This window comes from Sarcophilus harrisii, chromosome 3 (genome assembly GCF_902635505.1).
Source record: "Sarcophilus harrisii chromosome 3, mSarHar1.11, whole genome shotgun sequence".
Lineage (NCBI taxonomy): Eukaryota > Metazoa > Chordata > Mammalia > Dasyuromorphia > Dasyuridae > Sarcophilus > Sarcophilus harrisii.
The window spans coordinates 82,099,654-82,123,561 of record NC_045428.1 but is presented as its reverse complement, the minus strand read 5'-3'; the positions used below and the strand labels follow the sequence as shown (position 1 = coordinate 82,123,561).

General features: G+C 37.4%; 1 protein-coding gene and 1 pseudogene across 4 annotated transcripts in view; both read right to left on the bottom strand.

Moving 5' to 3' along the window:
* ALS2 (alsin Rho guanine nucleotide exchange factor ALS2) overlaps positions 1-1,362 on the bottom strand; it is an 80,490-nt gene extending 79,128 nt beyond the window's left edge. For 2 of the 4 annotated variants that reach the window (XM_031958321.1, XM_031958322.1), the window contains exon 1: positions 786-1,350. The gene's annotated coding sequence lies outside the window, so the exon portion shown is untranslated. Of the gene's footprint in view, positions 1-785 lie in introns of all 4 variants that reach the window. The other 2 variants (XM_003766011.4, XM_023500697.2) reach the window with 2 other exon arrangements.
* A 14,041-nt stretch (positions 1,363-15,403) lies between these two features.
* On the bottom strand, positions 15,404-20,676 carry LOC100924129 (annotated as a pseudogene).
* Positions 20,677-23,908: the final 3,232 nt, after the last annotated feature.

Genomic DNA, 23,908 nt, shown 5'->3' with positions numbered 1-23,908 from the left:
TTTGTGACAAAAGGGGAAAAAAAAAGATTTACAGTGTTTTTTTTCCTAGTTCCAGAAGATTTCATTCAACAAATAGATATCTGTTAAATTTTAATATTTAAGATTTATTGATTATGCTTTATATGAAAAATGTTGCCAGAGACATAAGCATAAAGATACGGTCCTTGCCCTCTGAGAATTTATAGTTTAAAAGACAAGATGTACATACAAAGAAACAGAACTTAAGTGATCAGAAATACGAAGCCAAAACCTTATGTTTAAGTTAGGAGAAATCCAGGCAAACTTTTCTAACTATTCAAAATAAACATTCACAAACTTTACTGCAGAAAAGTTACCAAATAGATGCTGTGGAAACAAGATCAGGATTTGTGCTTAGGTGCTGTCATTCCCTTCCTCATCCTAATCCTCGAGCAAAATACTTCGCTACTTAGGCTTCAGGTCTTTTTAGTCATTCCAAAATCAATCACGGCTGCGTTTAACTAACTACACCTCTGGCTAAACCATTTCTCAAAGGCGATCTTATTACTGACGAGACTCTCTGGACATCCATCTTCATTTAGTAAGAGGACTTTTCCTCGTACAAGATGAGAAAAATTCGGGGGGGGGGGGAGAAGTATTTCCCCTAAGGCTTTTTTTTTCTTTCTGTTTTCTCCCCCCCCACCCCACAAGACGCCAATTTTGCACAAAGTTCCCCCAGTTAAAGGCAGGCTTCGTTCGGCGACCCCCGCTGACCCTCGGACCTCAGTCGAGCCCGCCGCCCGCGGAGGCGCAGATCGGCTACCTACCCCTGAGCCGAAGGTCGGCTGCGAGGAGGGGACTCCGCGTGGCTGAGGGGGAGGAGAAATCCCGCAGGTAAAGCAGAAGAGAACAGCTACAGACAGAAAGCGCGCCGGAGAGAAGGCGGGGGGCCAGCAGCTCCCCAGAAGCGGGGCGGGGGGAGGGGAGCCGCGGAGAGGCGCGAGGGCAGCTCCGCGCCCCGATGGAGGCAGGGCCCGGCGGCGGGAAACCAAGCTGGCGGGACGCTCTCCGGGCCGGGACTCCTGCGGCGCCCGCGAGGCCCCTCCCCGACAGGAGAGGTCCCGGAGACGCTGCGGTGGCGCCGGACGCTGCTCCGGCCCTCTCGGCCGCCCTCCGGCCCCAGCGCCGGACAGGGCCCGCCGAGGCTCGCCCCAGCGCCCTACTTTCTCGCTCCAAGGCGCTCCGCCACCCCCGCCCTCAGATACCACGCAGGCCCGGCCAGGCTCCGCCGGCCGGTGCAGCAGCGGCAGCAGCGCTGCTTCCCTCACCTCTCCGCCGCTGTCCTCTTAGCCGCCGTAGCCACCGCCGCTACGGCGAGATCAGCTGATTCACGAGCGCGGGGGGCGGGGCCTCTAGGGGAAGGGGCGGGGCCGAAGAGAGCGCGAACCAGTCCATGGGGAGGACCGAAACGTAAAAAAAAGGAGGGAGGAAAAAGAGGCTGTTAACGGAGACGCACGTGGGTCAAATTTAGCGAATCGATTTTGAGTTTGGTCCCGCCCATCTTTCCCTTCTTGCATTGATTGGCTGGCGCGAGGAGAGGAGGGGGGGGAAAGGTAGCCAAAGAAGGGGAGTTATTGGATCGGTGACGTATGTGTGTCGTCATTAGCATCCTACCTCCTTTTCTGCTTCCCATGGTAACAAATGCCCGGGCTTAGGGGAGGGCTCGGGAGAAAGTCCTGTGGCGCTTGGCGGTATTTGTCTGGTTCTGGTTTAAAAGGACAAGCTTTTGGTGGGTGTGTCATTGTCACTGAACTTGTAAGGACAACATTTACCCGCCCCGTGGTCCCCTGCACGCCCACACTCACTCCCACACCTGGTGGTGCGCACATCTGATGACAGGGATGGTCATATCCTGGGCATGCAGCCCTTGCAGTCAGCATACACGCAGTATTCTGACCAGCAGGTGTTGATGCTCCATTAGTTGGAGGCGCCATGCTATCGATCATCCAATAAGTATTTATTAAGCGCCTGATATGGATAAATTATTATTAATGTTATATTTCTAGATGGATAATGATTGTCAATGTTCTTACACTGAAGGAATTCCATGCTTAGGACAGAGCAGTAATCATGACTTATGTTTAGGTAATGCTTTACATGCTTTTTTTTTTTTTTGATCTCCATAACAACCAGTAGTTTTATTCTTATTTTACAGATGACACCGATGATGGCATCGGATTAAGCATTCCGATGACAGTGAGTGTCATATATTGAGCAAGCACAATATCCAGTCCGCACTTACTCACTACTTCCAGAGGATGATTTCATTAATGGTGCGAGATTCTGTTCTATCTATCAATCAGTAAATATTTATTAAGGGCCTACTATGTGCCAGATGTAGTGCCATACTCTGAGAATACAAATTCAGAGAATTCAACAATTCCTATTCCAAACGAATTTACGTTCTAGAGTTGAGCAAGATGCATTGTCAGTTATCAAGGATCTTACAACTAATACTTGGATTATTCACTCCCACTGGGATTTTTGTATGTGGTGTGTTAATTGATTGATTGATGTGAGGCTGAATTTGGAGTTAACAGACTTGGATCTGCCACTTGCTCATCCTATGGTTTCAGTCAGTGATTAAAACATTAAATATTTATTATATGCCTGGTATAAGCTATGTATTATTAACACAGAGAAGGTAAAGGGCAATTATGTTGTTTAATCCTCACAATAATCCTATGAGGAAGATACAAATATTAGTATCATTAGAGAAAACTGAAAAAAAAAAAAGTTAAATCACTTTTCCCAAATCACCAGCTAAAATCCCTGCTTTTAGGAAACTCACAATCTAACATGCAAACAAATATGTACATACAAGTTATATGCAGGATATTTTGAGGTAATGAACAGAAAGAAGGCATTAGAATGATAGGTCACTAAGAAAGTTTTTCTTTTGAAGGTGGGATTTTAGCTGATGATTTTGATAAAGTTACAATCTATTTTTCTCTTCGTTTTTCTACTTGTAGAATAATGATACTAACATCTGTATCTTCCTCCTAGGGTTATTGTGAAGATTAAATGAAACAATGTATGTAAAGTGTTTTACATATATTTATAAATGCCAACTATTATAATTTCCTGCCCATGTCAGCCAAAGGGGGAGTGTAGCCCTGAATATATAATAAGCATTTGATAAATTATTATTAATGTTACATTTCTAGATGAATAATGATTGTCAATGTTCTTACACTGAAGGAATTCCATACTTAGGACAGAGCAGTTTATGACAGAGCAGATTTATGTTTAGGAAATGCTTTACTTGCCTTTTTTTTTTTTAATCTCCATACCAGTAGTTTTATTCTTATTTTACAGGTGACACATACTGAAGTTAAGCAGTTTGTTCAGTGTCATACAGATAGTAATTGGAGGATAGAACTCTGAACTCAGGTTTTCTGACTCCAAATCATCTCTATTTTTCTTTAGTAAATGCTTAATAGTAACTATTCAATATTGATCAAATGAAAATATCAAAAGCCTATTTCTTGGGACAGCTAGGTGGCACAGTGAATAAAGCACAGCTCTGAAGTCAGGAAAACTTGAGTTCAAATCTGCTCTCAGATAACTTAACATTTCCTAGCTGTATGACCCTGGGCAAATCACTTAACCCCAAATGCCTCAGGAAAAAAAAAAAAAGTATGTTTCTTTATCTTCAGAGGCCAAATAAGATTCCTATTGTATAGTTCTTTAAAGATTTTTTTTTATCAGTTATGAAAACATAAGAACAGCAAAGTTATCATTTTCTGATTGTTGCATAACTGTAAAGGCTAGCCAGATTTGTGAATAGAGGGGATATAAAAAAAAAAAGACTTTGGTTCCATATATATATATAATTTAAATCAATAAATCTGAAGCTTATTCACTTTCAGCTCAAACTCTTAGAAAAGCAGCTGCAAATACTTCAGTAACTTTTGCAGCCAGATCATGTATGGGCCCAGATAGATTAGAAAAATTCTGAGACAGGCCAACAAGGATGGCTATGTCTAAATTTTGCAGAAGTCTTATGTATGTGAGTGACTGTGTTATATCTATTTCAGAAATACAAGATAAAATACAAGATTAAATGGTCCCAGTCCTCAAGGAGCTCACATTTTAATGGAAATAATGACATGCACACATATGTATGAGTATATACATAATATATACAAATAAATATATGGTAGTTTTGGAAAGGAAGGTACAAAAGTAAACTCAGAGAACTTTAGTTTAACCCTGTTCTCTCTATTGAGCTTTAGTTTCAAAGTATCTTGTTCAGTTGCATCTAACTTTTTGACATCCCTTTTAGGATTTTCTTAGCAAAGATGTTAGAGTGGCTTGCCCTTTCCTTCTCCAGATAATTTTACAAATGAGGAAACTGAAACAAACGGGGTTAAGTGGCTTTTCCAGGATCATTAAGCAGATTTGAACTTACAAAGATGTATCTTCCTGACTGCAGGCCAGGTACTCTATCCAATGTGCCACCTAATTACCTAACATCTATTATTAAATGTTTAAAAATCCTGAAGGCAGCTCAAATTCAAAATGTCCCTTGAAAAAAATATATTCATTAAAAAACCCCAGGTAATTGAGCTATGATTTTAATTGGAAGACAGTAACTGATGCTAAGTCACCCAAGCAAAGAAATTGGCCAATCTCCTATTCTGAGATTGTGAGCAAATTGTTGGATGGATACTATAACCATAAGTTTGATTGTGGGGAGAACAAGAGAGTTGGATAAGACTTAAGACCAAAATGTTGCTCTAAGGATCTGATTACTGAGATGTGTTTCCTTTTGTGTCTGTATTCCTCTGATTTGGGCTGTATTATAGATTATTTGAGGTCTTAAGCACACACCATAGCAGCTGAGAGAACAATGAAGAATTTATATAACTTAGATCCAATTCACTTGCATGTCATAGCATCACAGTACACTTAGAGAACAAAGGACAAGCAACAACAACAACCATAAAGTAAGCAACAGCTGTATTATTCATGACTGTTTCCTTATTTTCTGCAGCGTGCCTAATGTTATTGCCTCCCTTTCACAAAGGCAGAGATGGCATTATTGTTATATGGACACATGTCAGGAAACTTAAAACTAGCCCAATAGATGCCAAAATCAGGATCCAGTAGGATTTTGTCAGGTTGGAACAATGGATTAAACTCAAAAGAGGCAACCCTGAGTCAAAAAATCTACTTCTCAAGTTGAGGAAGAGGGATATGTAGTTAGATAGTAATTCATTCATTTAAAACAGTAGCACACAACCTTGGAGACTTTAATTAACTCAAAATCCATTATGAGTCTACAGTATTAACAATGTTATCAAAAAAGTGGCATCCCAAGTTATATTTCTAGAAGTGTCATGTTTAGAATGAGGACAATTATTGGAATGCTATGTTCTGTACTAACAAACCCACATTTGAAATATTGTGTTTGGTTTTGGACATCACATTTTAAGAACATTAATGAATCATATCATATCTAGAGTAGAATAATGAGGATGGTTAAAACGAATAAACAAACTTGGAACTATGCCATATAGGACTGTTTTAAGGAACTTGGGATATTTAGGGAAAGAGGAAGTGAATAAACATTTATGTAATATCTACTAAATGCTAAGAACTTTGAAAGTACTTCATTTGCTCCTCACAACAATTTTGAGATAGGTGCCATTATGCTCATTTTACAATTGGGGAAACTGAGGCAAACAGAAATTAAGGGACTACCCAGGTTCAGATATCTAGAAAGTGTCTGAAGCCAGGTTTGAACTCAAATCTTCCATGTCACCTAGCTGCTTGGAATATTAGCAAAGAGAACTTATTTGTTCAATCTCATAGAGCTAACTCATAGAGCCAAGACTTGAAACCAAGTCTTCTGATTTCATATCTAATACATCCTCCTAACCACACCCTGGCCTGGCAGCTATTTCTTTTTTATCATATTAAAAATAAATTTTACAAAATTTAGTTTTAAAAATTAAAAGTGTTACTGATATGTTTTGTTTTTAATATCATCTAATTGCCCCCTATTCTTTCCACTTCTCCCTTTCATAGAGTCATACATTGTAACAAAATTTTTAAAAAGAGAAAAAAATCAGTAAAAACTAACATGTTAAAAAATTATATGTGCAATCCAAATATTTCGTGAATTATTTAGGTTTTTGTTTGTTTTTTAGTAGCAGCAGAGTCTTCCTGACCTGAAGTCTTTATGACCAGTGACTCTTCAAGTCTACCTTCCCTATGGATGGAGGTCCATGGGATTTTCTAGACAAAAATACGGGAGTAGTTTGCCATTTCCTTCTCTAACCAGAAATTAAGTGGTATGCTCAAAGTCACACAAAATGCTGAGGCTGGTTTTAAATTCAGGTCTTCTTTACTCCAAACCTAGTGCTCTATCCACTACACCACTTAGCTGTCTTTTTGTAAACTATAGCTTAGTATTAATAAAAATGGTATTCTTGAGGGGCGGCTAGGTGACACAGTGAATAGAGCACAGGTCCTCCAGTCAGGAGGTCCTGAGTTCAAATCCAGCATCAAACATTGCAAGTCACTTAACCCCATGAAAATTAAAATGTTGTTCTTATGTTCTCAACGTTTTTGCTTCCAAACATTATTCAGTAGGTCACTATCATTCCTTAGAACTACAACTAGGATGGGGCAATAGGAATGGGGGAGGGGTTCTTTCACAAAGCTCCAATATCCTACATTATTTTTTACTATTCCTCTCCTATGTGACATGATTCTGCTCCCTTGTCCAGTACCCTGTGGATTCTATTGCATTGGTGCTTCTCTCTCAGTTCTAATCTTCCCCTGCTCCCATATCCTGGACTTGCTATCTTTTCTTCCCATTCAAGGGTTAGAAAATTAGGGGCTGGTGGTTGTAGATCCTCACCTGGGAGGGACTCCCTCTTATCCCATTGTTACTATATCTAACTAGGTCAGTGTCATGCTGCCAGGCCTAATACAATTGTCCCTTCTGTCATGCTAAGTGCTCCAAGTCATTGATGATATTGAGACATCTCAGCTGCTAAGGTGGAGTCTTGAGGCCCTACCTTATCCCAGATGAGCTCATCTCAGGCCTGATAGTAGTAAGAAAGTAGTAGTAATCCATGGTCTTAGTTTCAGTTCATCATGGGACAGTGTCCTAAGGTCTCTCTCCCAGAAGAAATCTTGTATCTCCAACTCTGTGATCTTTGCTCAGTTCTGTCCCCGCCTCTAACTGAATTAGATCCCAGAACTCCTAGTTATGACTCTGTCATACAAGCTTCTTTAACTGCTCTGACTCTAATTATCCACTAATGCAACACTTGTGCGCTAAAATGTTAACTATTTCCCTCTTCTCCTATGCATGAAAGGGGAGGGAGATGCCCAGCATACAGGAAAGCACTTCAGGAATCCAAGTCAGTGCAACAAGTATTGAGCATGTGTTCAGCAGTATTCTTAGGAATTTGTGTGTTATATAAAGTTACATTCGAGTATTGTTTTAGAACTGTGGTAAAGACTAAAACTGTTTCAAGCCTGTGCAGTATTCTTGTCAAAGGATTCATGACTTTTGGCCATCATGGTCACTTGGATCACTGTCAGGGTTCTCTGTCAGCTTTCCCACCCTTAAAATAGCCCAGTCACCTGTTATTTAGTGAGGCAGCAACTGAGTTTCTTCTTTTTTCTTCTTCTTCTTTTTTTTTTTTTTTTAAAGCTCTTAAGGACTTATAATTCATATATATTTAGGACATATAATTAGGATCATTTGGGAAACTAGTTAGAATAAGACTAGTGGTGAGGTCTTGAATGGTAGGTGTGGTGGGCAGAGAGAAACTAAAGAACTGATAAAAATTATTCCCAGGGCAGGCAAGAAGACTCTAATAATCGAAATGAGATTAATTCTGTGGTCTCACCCACTAGAGGTAAAATCCAGTCAGAAATTCAAGTTATGTCAAGTTCCTGATGCTAAATTCTCCCTATAAGACAACACAGCCCAGACTATTTGCTTCCTTTGGTCAATCCACCATGGCACTCTGCCTTGTATTGTCTTTCCCTTTTCTCTTCTCCCATGCCACATGGTATCTCCCTAACTCCACTATGCTTTCTAACCCCACTTCCCCTCCTTATAGCTAAAAGCTTTTTTAGGGTACAAAGTCCCTTTCAGGATTTAGCCTCCCAGCTAAAGGCATGCCCCAAACTTGTGTGGTGTTCCCTTTCTACTGGATAATTGTGAATTCCACTGAGGAACTTGTCTTTCATATGCTCCCCCATTTTATTTCATATTTACCATTCCTAGTGTCTATTGTGTCCCTCCATTTTCTTTGTAACCTATTCTTCTAAATAAATTTACCTTTTGCCAAAGAGAATGGCCATTGCAAATTTTTCACATGATCAAACCCCAACTTTTGGTATCTACCATCATTTGACGTGAAACATCACATACTATATCACATCACTAATAAATATGACTCAGGTTCTGGGGCAATCAGTGAAGTAGATTATTAATTGTTAGTCATTAATTGATCTGATATTAGACTTGTAATGGACTACAGAAGTAATTTACTATGATCTAACCCATCAACAAGATCCAAACTATATGTGTTTCTTTAATTTTTGTCATCAAATATATATTCAATAAAAAATAAATGCAACAGCAGCTAATTAAATACTATATGTAAAATACAGTGACTGGAAAAGTAACTATATGAAAATAAAATAGGCCTTGCCTTCATGGAACTTAAATTCTTTTAGGGACATAGGACATTTCCTTAAGTCATGATAACATAAAATAATACATGATTAACATCAGATATTCTTGTTCAGTTTTGTGCTATTTGCACATACATTAAGCATATTATCAGTAGATGTATGTAAGTCATTGATAAGAATGTTAAGTAGTAGGGCCAAGGACAAATACATTCTTGTGACAAATACTCCAAGTTTACAATTGAGGTGAATTATGGGAAGCCAGTTGTACAGAGACCACACTGAGGAGATAAAAGATAAGGCAACAAGGAAAGATGTCTCAAGAGTGAGAAAGTAAGGGATAACAGAAATTAATGACGGTATGGAACACCCGGGCAGAGAGGAAATCATAAGACTTGTAATGCAGGGTTCAAGACTAGTAATGAATGAAAATTACAACTGCATACTGTGTCTTTTTTCTATACATGTATGTATGTAGGTCACTTAAAGGACAATGGAGCAATGCATAATAGATATAAATAGGCAGATCACTAGAAATTACTTATATGCCAGAAGTGGTGTAAAAGACAAAATCCAAGGGAAAAAGGACAGAAAATTAAGTGGTCCAATCATGTAGCAATATAATAGTATGTAGTAAAGTAAAACAGATGGAAAGTCCCCATGATGCACTGATAGTTATATAGTGTTAAAAGACCAAGAGGGACTCCCCTAGCATGTTAGGTGGATTCTCTTTGGAAGTTTAGAAGGACACAATTCTCATGAGATGAGAACTATATATCTCAAATATAGTTTGAGATCTGGTGGTTCTTCTTTCCCATTTTCCCCATCAGTTCTCTTGAGATTCTTAACTGTTCTTACACATGAAATTTATTATTATTTTTTCAAGCTTTATAAAGTAATCCTTTAATAATGAGAATTATATAAAGAGTGCTATATAATTGTATTTGTATAATATCAATGTGTGTCTTAACAAATAGTAGATTCCCAACTATTTTATAATGTTACTAGTTGCTTTTAATGGCATTTTTCAGTTCATCTCTTCCTGCTGGATTTTGTTGTGAATATACACAAATATGGATGATTTAAATGGATTTATTTATATATTTTATTTTATAGCCTGAAACTTTGCTGAAATTTTATTCCTATGTTTACTGTTTTAAACAGTAATTGGTGTTTTATCTTGTCAATTTATTTTAATCCAATGACATAATCATGATTTTTGTTATTGAAATAGTCAATTACATTTATAATTACATTTATAAGGGAGTCTCAGGTCCTCTTGACTCCAGGACCAGTGCTCTATACACTCTGCATCTAGCTGCCCCTAAGTTATTTTTGATTGTTAGTCCATATCGTTTGTATTCCAATTTCTTTGCTCTTTTATAATGGTGGTTGTTAAGTGATTCTGATTGTGACTCCTCTGTTCTTGAATTCTTCCTACTTCCTCACAATATTTTTAATTTGATCTGGAAGCCATGGACATAGTTTGTTATATCCTGACAATTTTCATTTTGGATGGTTAGGGGGTGTTTTCAATTTCCACCTTACATTCTAATTTTAAGAAATCATTATTTAGACATAAAAAGTGATATTATAAATTAGAAGAACATAGGATCGTTTACCTCTCAGATCTATGGAGAAGGAAGAAATTTGTAGCCAAAGAAGTGGAGTTCATTATTGAACACAAAATAGATAATTTGTTTTTGTACAAACAAAACTAAGGCAGACAAGATTAGAAGGGAAGAAATAAACTGGGGAAGATGTTTTAACATTCAAGGATTCTGATAAAAGCCTCATTTCTAAAATATATAGTGAATTGACTCAAATTTATAAGAATTCAACCCATTCTCCAGTTGATAAATGGCCAAAGGATATGAACAGACAATTTTCAGATGAAGAAATTGAAACTATTTCTAGTCATATGAAAAGGTGCTCTAAATCACTATTAATCAGAGAAATGTAAATTAAGACAATTCTGAGGTACCACTACATACCTCTTAGATTGGCTAAGATGAAAGGAAAAGATAATGATGAATGTTGGAGATGTGGGAAAACTGAGACACTGTTACATTGTTGATGAACTGATCCAACCATTCTGGAAAGCAATTTGGAGTTATGCCCAAAATGTACATATCCTTTGATCCAGCAGTGTTTCTATTGGGCTCATATCCCAAAGAGATCTTAAAAGAGGGAAAGGGACCCATATGTGCAAAAATATCTGTGGTAACCCTTTTTGTAGTGGTAAGAAACTGGAAAGGAAGTGGATGCCCATTAGTTGGAGAATGGCTGAATAAGTTATGGCATATGAATGTTATGGAATATTATTGTTCTATAAAAAACTATTAGCAGGATGATTTCAGAGAGGCCTGGAGAGATTTACATGAAGTGATGCTAAGTGAAATGAGCAGAACCAGGTATTCATTGTACATGGCAACAACAAGATTATATGATGATCAATTGTGATGGACATGGCTCTTCTCAACAATGAGATGACTGAATATAGTTCCAATGATCTTGCAAGGAAGAGAGTCATCTACACCCAGAGAAAGGACTGTGGGATCTGAGTGTGGATCACAACATTTTCACTCTTTTTGTTGTTGTTTGCTTGCATTTTTTTCTTTTTGATCTGATTTCTTTTGTGTAGTAAGGCAATTGTATAAATATGTATGCATATATTGGATTTAACATATATTTTTACCATATTTAACATTATATTGGATTACTTGCCATCTATCGGAGGGGAATGAAGGAAAAAGGGGGAAAATTGGAAAGCAAAATTTTGCAAGAGCCAGTGTTGAAAAGGTATCCATGCATATGTTTTGAAAATGAAAATCTTTAATGAAAAAAAAAAAGAAAAAATGTTTTCTTCACATGTGGAAATATTGAATGCTAATCCATTGTTGGAGTTGTGAAGAAATGACCTAACCATTCTAGAGAGCAATTTGGAACTAGGTCCAAAAGTCTATCATACTGTTTATACCTTTTGACCCATCAATGTCACTAGAAACTAGAATCTATATCTCAGAGAGAACATAGAATAGGAGAAAGGACCCACATGTACAAAAATATTTATAACAGTCCTCTTTGTGGTAGAAAAGAATTGGAAATTGAGGGAATCAATTAGGAATCAATTATCAATTAGGAAACGGCTGAATAAGTTATTATAGGAATGTAATGGAATACTACTCTTCTATAAGAAATGATGAGCTCACAGATTTTAGAAAAACCTGTAAGAACATTCATGAATGGATGTGGAGTAAAGTGAGCATAACTAGAAAATTGTGTACAGTAACATTTTGCAGATGATGAACTTTGATAGACTTTGCTCTTCATAACAATACAATGATCTAAGACAATTCTAAAAGACTCATAATGGGAAATGCTATCCACATCCAGGGAAAGAACTATGAAGTTTGAATGCAAATTGAAGCATACTGTTTTCACTCCCCTACCATTTTTTGTGTTTTTTCCCTTTTATTCTGATTTTTCTTTCACAACACAACTAACATAGAAATATGTTTAATATAAGTGTACACGTATTACCTATACTAGAGTGATTTCTAGGAGACGGATGAAAGGAGGGTGGAAGAAAAATGTGGAAACCAAAATTTCATAAAATGTCAAAAACTAATAAATATATATATTTTTTCAAATCTGGGAAATTTTCTTTATGATTTCTTAGAATATGATGACTATGACTACACGTGTACAATTTATTTCAAATTCTTTGACTTCTCAAGGAGCGGGGAGAGTGAAGAGATAGAGACATAATTTGGAACTCAAAATTTATTTTTTTAATTTTGATTTTTCCAATTACATGTAAGATAGTTTTTTTAACATTCATTTTGGTAAGATTTTCAATTCCAAATTTTTTTTTCCTTTCCCTACCTTACCTTCCCCTTCCTCTAGACAGCAAGCAATCTGATATGTTATACATATACAATCATTTTGAACATGTTTCCATATTTGTCATATTGTAAAAGAAAAATCAAGACAAAAGGGGAAAACTGTGAGAGAAAAGCACCTCCCCTCAAAAAAAAAAAAAAGATGAAAATAGTATGTTTCAATCCACATTCAGCCTTCACAGTTCTCTCTCTGGATGCAGATGGCATTTTCCATCCCAAGTCTATTGGACTTGTTTTGGATCAATGTATAGCAATAGAGCTAAGTCTAACAAGACTGATCATCAAATAACCTAGCTACTACTGTGTATAATATTCTCCTGGTTCTGCTCACTTCACTCAGCATCAAGAGCTCAAAATTTTAAGAAATGAATGTTAAGAATTGTTTCTACATATAATTAAGAAAAAAACAAAATATGAAAATTTTCAAAAAAAAAAGAAAAAAATTTAATTACTGTTCTTTTTTTTGGGTCATGATTTTCATTCTTAAATTTTTTCTGTTTTATAGGTCAATTATATTTTCTTAAAAGATACCTTATATTATCTTCTATTTTTCAATCTTTTAAATTTATTTTTAAATATTTATTATTATCTCATGTAATCATTGCTTCTGTTTGGTCTATTCTAATTTTAAGGGGATTTCTTCTTGGGTAAAGTTTTGTACTTCTTACTCTAAGCTTTTGATTCTCTTTCCAATTCTTTCTCCTTTAGTTTTCATTTCTTTTCCAATTTTTTTCTCTAATGCTCTCATTTGAGTGTAATATGCTGGTTAGCTTTCTGGAGATCTTGGGACCAGCCTTTGTTTCAGCAGAGTAATCAACACTAGAATAGCCCAGGGATAAAGTCCAAAAGTCTTTATTGTCTCCTTCACATCTGTCTCCTTGCTGGGGCCCCAGCTAGCTTTCTGGTGGCCCTTCAGAGGGGTCTTGGTCTCAGTGGGGAAAGCAGGAGGGCCACCATGAGGCTGATGAAGATGGAATGTCTCTCTCCGAGTCCAGCTTATATTACAGTATATTACAGTATACTTAGTATAAACCAATCATATTGAAGAAAGGACCCTGAAACTCTCTAAAACTCCTTGAAGGAGAGATTCTCCTTGAACCCTGTGTCTGTGGGACCCTGCCCCACAGAGGAAACAAGATAAACAGTTTCATTCTATTATCTTGGTGGGACTAGTTAAAGCATTCAATTCCAAGATTTTCTACCCCTATTATTGGCTCAACCATTCCCAGTAAGTGGTCTCACCTAGGCCTGGGAGCAATGACAGCATTGAGAAAATCTCATCCAATTGAAACTTCTGTCTCAGATTTCCTTATAAAAACAGCAGCTTGGAACTCACTTCTTTGCAGAGGTCCTGACATGCCAGCTATGCCATGCTTGCTATGCCAAGGAAACCTCTGCCCACTGGAACAATATTCTCTTTCAGTGTTGCCTTCTCTTTATCCTCACCTATTTCCCTAAGGAGACTTTATGCCTCTACCAGAACTCCTCCACTGAAGAATTCAGCCTTTCTATTCTTGCATAGTAAAGGCTGACTTTCCAATCCCTATAATAAACCTCTTTTATCAATCTAGCTTTTTTGGGTCTGTAAATTCCTTTACAGAGAATCTCTGCACCACCAAAAAAGAGGGTTCCCCAAAACTCCCTACCCTGGTGACAAATCTCAAGGGGGTACAGGGAAGCCATTTGGTTCCCTGAACCCCAAACCTGCCACTAGACCTTATCATTTAACTCCCTGACCACCAGAAACCCTAATTTCATTTTTGTTCCCTAAATCTAGACCTCATCATTTGGTTCCCTGAAAGGGAATCCCAAAACCTAAACCTCATCAATATCACTAGGGAACCATTATTTGTTGATTAAATCAATTCATGTTGAATTAGAGAACTTACATTCTAAACTAAATAACCATTGTCTTATCAATTCCACCCAGTTAACACCTTGGATTAAATAAATCATACAGAATTCCTGCTCTTTACATTTGAGATTTGTTTGTTGGGTTTTTTGTGAGGTATTTGGGGTTGAGTGACTTGCCCAGGATCACAGTAAGTGTTGTGTCTGAGACCAGATTTAAACTCGGTTCCTCCTGACTTCAGGACTGGTGCTCTAATCACTGTGTCATCTAGCTGCTCCCCTCATTTGATTTAAAAAAAAAATTTAAACCTCCTTTAAAAACTTTTCATTCATCTCTTCCAGGATTTCTAGATGAACTTATATATCATCTGTGTATCATTTTTTTTTTTTTTTGAGGCTTTGCTTATACATGTTTTGGAGTCATTCTCTTCTGGGATTGTATGTTGGCCTTTTCCATCTTTTTAATAGCTCTTTATGAGGAGATTCTTTTTGTTTATTCATTCTCACAACCTGCTTCTTGATTTTGGACCTTGTTTCTTAGTGCAAACAGCTCCAATATAATTACCAGATGATAAAGAGAAAGACCTCAAAACAAAGGAGAAGATTTAAGAAACATTTGACACTGAAGGAGCATGACTGATAATGAGACTATTAAAATAACTTTAAAATCTTCATAAATCAGTGGATTTCTAACATAAGAAGAGACTGTTTCAAGTTCTGGCCCAAAATATCTTCTAAGATCAAATCAACTCCAATGGCTTAACACTTTGTAAAGATTCCAACAGGAAGCTACAAGTCTCTGTTAATGTACAAACTTGATCAGATGGAAGCAGTGTTTATGTTCCCCAACTCCTTTTCCCTACTAACATACTATTAACTCAGTCTTCAAAAAGTCATCAATGATAGGGGAAAACGATTAAAAATACCCCCCAACCTTACTCCCCTTCCTCTACAAAAAAAGCAAGGAGTTATCTGTGGGCACAAAAAACATTGTATTTTGTGCCCTGAGTTACATCTAGTAGGAAAATTTGGAAGAGGGGAGAGGTGAGGTAAAAAAGGCCATAAGAAAAGGGTTATGGGGTGGGGGATACAGAAGGTATTTGTAGGGCTAGTCCACTTAGTTTTTATACTTAAAGGGTTCTTCTCCTGTCTCATTGAGGAGACAGGTACAAATAAGAGCCTCTGTCACTGAGTAAGGGTCACAGTTGGCAGAGCAGTGGCGATCTTCAAAATAGCCCTTCTTGTCCTGCCCAACCATCCTGGGAATTCCGATGCTGGCGCCACAGTTGGCCACACCCACAGAGAACTTGTTGATGTTGGATGTCTTATTGAAACCTGTCAGGCAATGGGCATTGTCCAGACCCTCTTAGGGGTCATAGGCTCAGATGTGATACTTGTGTTGTTTACTTAATCTCTCTATGGTTTCTTCAATAAACTTTAGACCATTCTCTTCTTTCATGGCCTTGGCATTGAAGTTAATATGGCAACCAGCTCTGTTTCAGTTTCCAGGGATGAGCTTGGGATCAAATGTTATGATTATTCCAAAATCTTCACACACTAGATGGAAGATGAAGCTGGAAATCCAGAGGTGATCTCCCATTTCAGTCCCTTCACATGGTCCTATCTAGAACTCCCACTGAGCTGGCATTACTTCAGCATTTGTCCCCCCAGTTTTGACTCTAGCATATAGGCAAGCATGGTAATGAGTTTCCACTATATCATTTCTATTATGGGACAGGACTCTCAAATTGAAACAAGGATTCTTACAAGGTGTGTTAAGTCAGTGGAATTGCTAAGACAATGATTATCTAGTTTAGCATGGTGCTTAATAGTTCTCTAGTTTAGTACAATGTACTGTACTTAATATAGTTCTACAAGATTCACATCTATGATAATGGAGTATATAACAACAGTCAGCAAGGACTGGACCAGATTCATTTCTATCTTCATCAGATTGTGGTGGCTGGCCTGGTCTCTTGCACTTCTCCACTGAAACCAAGACTCTGGAAGGCCTCTAAGAAAGCTAGCTGAAGCCCCAGGCAAGGAGACAAAACTTTGAAGGAGACAATAAAGGATTTGGACTTTAATACTTGGCTATTCTCTTGGTGATTACTTTGACTGAAAAGAAGGCTGCCCCAAAGACCTCCAGAAAACCAACTCAGAACCTTACATTTTGGCACCCAAACAGGTACTAAGAATCTACATCTGTGACCCAGAAATTAGGGTAAGTACAAAAGCAGTCAAGAAGAAAGGGCTAAAGTAGTATTCCAGCTGAAATGAGACAAATGTTTAGAAAGGAGCCTTCTTTTCCACTTCAAGGAAAATGTGTAGAGAACAGGGTTAAACTCATTAAAAGTCAAGGTTTGATTGTAAGCCTTCTTTTCCACTTCAAGGAAAATGTGTAGAGAATATGGTTAAACTCATTAAAAGTCAAGATTTGATTGTAACTTGTGAGCATATCATTGAACTTTTAGACACATCTCCTTGGTTCTCAAAGGAAAAAGAATTAGATCCAGAGAAGTGGAAATAATAGGAGAGCAACTATGTGAATATTACAGTGATAATGGCACTAATTAAATTTTTTTTTAATAGCCTTTTATTTACAGATTATATGCATGGGTAACTTTACAGCGTTAACAGTTGCCAAACCTCTTGTTCCAATTTTTCACCTCTTACCCCCCATCCCCTCCCCTAGATGGCAGAATGACCAGTAGATGTTAAATACATTAAAATATAAATTAGATACACAATAAGTATACATGACCAAAACATTATTTTGCTGTATAAAAAGAATCAGACTCTGAAATATTGTACAATTAGCTTGTGAAGGAAATCAAAAATGCAGGTGGGCATAAATATAGGGATTGGGAATTCAATGTAATGGTTTTTAGTCATCTCCCAGAGTTCTTTCTCTGGGCGTAGCTGGTTCAGTTCATTACTGCTCCATTGGAAATGATTTGGTTGATCTCGTTGCTGAGGATGGCCAGGTCCAACTGATTAAATTTCTAAAGAAACATTTTATACATATAACTTAATACAATTGGCTTTAGGAAATTATATAAGTTATAGAATAAGGAAAAAGAAGAAAGTGCAGGAGGGGGAGGATACTGACAAACTAGATGGAAAGGATAAAGAATTAGACAAGAAAGGAATTAAGTACAATTCTGATGAAATTAAGGAGTGTAGTGCTTCACAGCAGGAGCCATTAGAACATTCCCCATCCCCTGACCTACCCCCCTCAACTAATCCTTCATGGGTGGAGGGAGAAGGAGAAGGGGGAGGGGCAGTGACACAATCAGCACCACCTATGAAGCAGCCTACAAGATTACAAAAGCCACTAATTAAAGCTAAAAAAGGACAGGAATATCTAATTTGATAATTGCATACCCTGTGACTGAAGAATTTGATAATTCAGGTCAAGTCAGGAGAAGATACACTCCTTTTGATCTGGAAATTATCAAAGATTTAAAAAAGGGTTGCACTCTTTATGGGGCTACATCATCTTATGTTAAGTTGATATTAGAGAATTTGGCTTATGAAATTTTAACCCCTAATGATTAAAAATCTATAACAAGGACATGTTTAGAACCTGAACAAAACTTTTTGTGGCTTTTGGAGTATAGCGAACTCTTTAGGATGCAAGCCCAACGAAATAGGCAAATTGGAGTCAATATACAAATCACCTTTGAACAACTAGCAGGTAAAGGTCAGTATGCAGATACTTCAGTACAGATTAATTACCCCATAGCAACATAAGAGCAAATTGCTGCTGCTGCTATAAAAGCATGGGGCTCCCTCCCAGGAAAAGATGGAGGGGAAGCCTTCACAAAAATAGGGCAAGGACCCAATGAACCTTTTGCTGATTTTGTGGGATGTCTGCAAACAGCTTCACAAGAATCATTGGAAAAAATGCAGCCATAAGAATTATGATAAGATAACTGGCTAAGGAAAATGCTAATGAGGCTTGCAGAAGAATTATATGGGGACTACACAAAGATGTTCCTTTAGAGGAGATCATAAGATGCTGTGCTACAGTGGGCACAAATGCTTATTATACCCAGACTTTGATGAACATGGGAAAATGGGGTCCCTCTTGGCAAGGGACCTCTAGAGAAACTTGTTGATGCTTTCAGTATAGAAAAACAGGGCATCTGAAAGCCCAATGTAGGTATAGAGATAGAATGAGAAGACAGGGTGAGAGAAGATTCAAAACCCTATGTCCAAAATGCAACTGAGGCTTCCACTGGGCCTCAGAATGTAGATTGACCCACGGAAATGAGAGGTGGAGCCCAGCTCCAAGACTTCAAACAAAAACAGGTGGGGCATGATGGCAGTCAAGGTTATACTCAGAGAATCTTTAAAAGTTCAGTACCCTGATATTAATCATCAGTGAAGCAATCAGATGGCATAAAGGGATTACAATTGGGGAGAATACAGGCTTTTAAACCGGACAGAAGGGCAGTGTCCAGTGTGAGCAGCTCCAGTGTAATTGCCAGGTGATGAGGAGAGATCTAGAAAGTAGTAAATAGAAGGGACCAAATAGGTTAACTGTGTAGGAGAAAGGGCTTGCTTGTATCTCTACAGATGGAGAAGGAATCAGATGGGTGCCAATGAGCACCTGGAGAGAGACAGAAAAAGAGAAAAAACCTTGAAACAAAGGGGAAGATCTAAGAAACATCTGACACTGAAAGATCATGGCTGATAACAAAACTGTTACAGAACTTCAAAACCTGCAGGAATCATTGGGTTCCCTAAGATGAAAAATTGTTGATAAGACTATTGCAGAACTTCAAAACCAGCAGGAATCATTGGAATCCCTGAGACATGATAAGACTGTTACAACTTCAAAATCTATAGGAATCACTGGATTCCCTGAAATGAAAAATTGTTGATAAGACTCTTGCAAAACTTCAAAACTTGAAGGAATCATTGGATTCTCTGACACATGAAGTAATAGACAACAGATTGGTTTTGGATTATTTCTAGGACTTATGGATATGTATAATTCCTCATGTTGATTCATGTTATTTGTTTGTAATACCTCCCATGTTGATAGATTTATGTATATCTGTTTCAAGTGAGACCCTTCAGAAACCCGCTAATCTGGTTTGATTCCCCAATTTCATCTGGTTTTCACCTCCCTGAGAAGTCAGGGTGTAATTACCTCCTTTTTGGGTTTCTCGCCTCCTTGAGAAATCAGGGAGGATATGACCACCTATGTTCTAAAACAAAAGAAAGGGAGAGATGTTATGGGCCAGAACTCTGAACTTGAAACAAGAATTCTTACAAGGTGTTAAGTCAGTGGAATTGATAAATATAATGATTATCTAGTTTAGCATGGTGCTTAATAGTTCTCTAGTTCAGTACATGTACTTAGTATTTAATATGGTACTACAAGATTCACACCTATGATAATGGAGTATATAACAGCCATCAAGGATTGGACCAGATTCATTTCCATCTTCATCAGCCTTGTGGTGGCTGGCCTGATCTGCACTTCTTCACTGAAACCAAGACTCTGGAAGGCCTCTAAGAAAGCTAGCTGAAGCCCCAGGCAAGGAGACAAGACTTTGAAGGAGACAATAAAGGATTTGGACTTTAATACCTGGCTATTCTCTTGGTGATTACTCTGACCTAAAAGAAGGCTGCCCCAAAGACTTCCAGAAAACCAACCCAGAACCTTACACTTTTCCACAGTCTTTATCAGCTCCCATGCCACGGTAATATGGACCCTGGGGTCCAGGGAATCCATTGGAAAGCCAACCAAAAAGGTGTCCATCTGTTTCCATGAGAATATACTCTTGCTCCATACCAAACCAGGATTTCTGGTTGGTCACCATAACCATTATCCATTTAGAGGTATGCCTTAAATTGGTCTCTGCAAGGTTACAGTTATACTTGAAAACTTCACAAAGAACCAGTTTGTTGGGTTCTTTCCAAAGGGATCTCGGAACAGAGCAGCAGGAATAAGGTACATGTCACTGTCAGAGCCTTCGGAATGAAAAGTGCTGGAGCCATCAAAATTCCATTCAGGTAGTTCATCTATGTTCTTTGGTTCATTGTTTAGGGTCGGAGTTTTATAGCACAGTTCCTCAACAGTGCCATCGATCCAAATGTACATGGCTAGGACTTTGTTTCCTTGAGGCAGGTTCATGTGCATCTGCTTGATATTTTTGTTTAATTGAGAACTGGCTGAGGTGGCCATGTTTGAAGCTGTCCTGGGTTCAGAACGGGGCACACAAACAAATTGTCAAAGTTGGGAGCTCAGGAGGACCACTCTGCAGGCTCAGGGTGCTGGGGGAAGATTCTAGCTGGTGGCCATAGAGGCGATAGACAAGAGAACAATTTCCATTTTCAGCTTTCAGCTATATTAATCTTAAAAATAATGCTTCACATTAGACTAGATGCTATGCTCACCTGGGCTGGAAAAATCAAACTGGTGGTTGCCAAGATATTAGCTAAGGTCTTCAACAGGTCCTCAAATGATTACCTGTTTCTATTTGAGTCTGACACCACAGCTCTAGGTAATTTTCTAGGAGGTAATTTTTAAGTTTCAGAGAAGATGCAACCTGCATTTACAGGAGTTTCTTATACCAATGAAATTACAGATTTAGGTTCTTCAAAAGTGGTCATTTCTGTTTTCTGTTATTTGTTGGTTGTAAATTGTTTTATTTTATTTTTACATGGTCACTGGTAGTTTATAATTTCTTCTGAAAACTATATATTTTCACCACTTATCTACATAGGGAAGGGATGAACATAGTAGAAGCTTACTAAATGTTTGTTAAATAAATTAATTAAATAATGATTGATTGATTATTTATTAAATAATTAAATACATAAAATAAAATAAAAAAATCCCAGAGATAAAAATTAAATAACTTGGCTTCTCTCACAGAAAGGCAACCAATGAGATTGCTGAAAACAAAACCTAGGCATTCAGGAACAATGGTTTCTCTTCTGCCTTATTTAGAGTATTCACGGTTCATGGGGTCTATGACCCTAAATAGGTTCATAGAAGCTTTGATTATATTGCTATTTTTTTTCGGGGCTTGAAGTTTGTGTAGGTAAGGATTAACAAAATATAATTCTTTTTAGGATACTTAGGAATTCTGAGACAACCAATTATTTTCGTCAAAATTTAAAATATGTGCTATAGCTAACTTATTTTGAAAGTCTTCATTCTTTTGGGCATTCAGAGAGAATTTTTACTCTGCATTTTCCATGACCCATTTTCCATGATAAAGTGTCAAAGACAGTTTATACTTTTGGTAGTCTAGTCAATAGACATTTATTAAGTGCCTATGTACTTAGGATTGGTCTGGTGTTTTTCCCAATTAAACTACACTACATTTTAAATCCTGGCTTAGTAAAAGGTATGTGGAGAATGAATCAGGGCAAGAAAAAGCTGTACTTATGTAAAGAGATGCTAAAATTAAAAAAAAAAAAAGTAATTCCATTAGAGTCATTGACAGAAGAGAGATTTTTAATATGCAGTTCAGCTGTATGTATGCATGAAGGCAGTGACTTCAGAACAGAGCCAAGGAACTGACTTTGATGATGTTTGGTTACCTTTTTTGAATAATTTAAATAGAAACACTCCTACTCATCTAATGCCACAAAATAATTAGTGGATTGAATGAGTAATCACCAGATGCAAGAAAGCAGATCTTCACTGCTATTTTTAGAAGGGTAGAACATATGGTAGTCTAAATGAAAGTTACTGAAATTTATATTCAAGGATCTTATAATGTAAGTACTTATGTATCCAACTGCTTATAAAAAACATTTTAAATTTAAAGGAAAATATTCACTTTATGCTTCAAAACCATTTTTCTTTTCTTTTTTAATTAAAGCTTTTTATTTTCAAAACATATGTATAGATAATTTTCAATATTCACCTTTGCAAAATCTTGTGTTTCAAATTTTTTTCCTTCTCATCCCCCCACCTTCTCCCCTAAATAGTAAGTAATCCAATATGTTAAACATGTGGAATTCTTCTATACATGTTTCTACAATTATCATGGTGCACAAGAAAAATCAGATAAAAAAAAGAAAAAATGAGAAAGAAAACAAAATGCAAGCAAATAACAATAAAAATGAAAATATATGTTGTGGTCCACTCACACTCAATCTCCACAGTTCTTTCCTGGGTGCAGATGGCTCTCTTTATCACAAGATCATTGGAAATGGCCTGAATCACTTCACTACTGCAAAGAGCCACATCCATCAGAATTGACCATTGTATAATCTTGCTGTTGCTGAGTACAATGTTTTCCTAGTTCTATTCACTTAGCATCAGCTCATGTAAGTCTTTCTAGGCTTCTCTGAAATCATCCTGCTGGTCATTTCTTATAGAGCAATAATATTCTATAACAGTCACATATCATAACTTATTCAGCCCTTCCCCAACTGATGGGCATACACTCAGTTTCCAATTCCTCGCCACCACAAAAAGGGCTGCTACAAACATTTTTGCACATGTGCAAAATTTTTCCTTTTTTATGATCTCTTTGGGATACAGGCCCAGTAGAGGCACTGCCGGATCAATAGGTATGCTCAATTTGATAGCCCTTGCGCATAGTTTGAAACCATTTTCTTTCCCATTCTGAATTGCCTTACAAAATACTTTTCTTATTTAAAATTTACCCTTATGCACAGACCAGATTCTCTGCAATATATCCTAACCTGTCATTCAAGGTTAACCTGTCTAACCATTCTTAACCTGTCATTTATAGTCTGGCCGGATCCTACCTTTTTTGGCTTTCTCACACTCTTCTCTGCTTCCACATAGGAAATGGTTGTGTTTGTCCCTAGAAGATAATTCAATCAGGAACAAGAGCTGTTTAGTTGTAATGAACACATAAGAAACAAGAGACCAGGACCAGTTTCATATGTAAAGCATAAAAAGGCACACTCCAAAAGAAAATTTGAATGTAGCAAATTGAGAATTCTCTTCACAGAACTCAAGAACATTCCTATTTTCTAGGTATTAAATCCTGCATTTTGACCCTTAATCCCGATTCTTCATTTGTTCCTTCTGTGACTGAATTTTTAATTCCGGTACATAATTTTGCTTCTGATCATTTCTGGACTGGACCTCATCCCCTTCAATAATATTTGTAATTTTTTCCAATTTTCTGGATGTGGGGCAGCTAAATTGCATAGTAGATAGAGCAATGATCCTGAAGTCAGAAGAAGCTGAGTTCAAATGTGACCTCAGTCCCTTAACATTCCTAGTTGTGTGAACCTGGGCAAGTCACTCAATCCCGATTGCCTTACTTCCCAAAAAAGTCCAATTTACTGGGTGTGAGCTGAAATCTTGGGGTTATTCTGATTTACATTTCTTTTAATAATAATTTGGAGCATTCTTTGACTTGGTTGTTAATAGTTTACAATTCTTCTTTTGAGAACTATTTATTCATATCCTTTGATTTCTACTAGAAAATGACTTTTGATCTTAT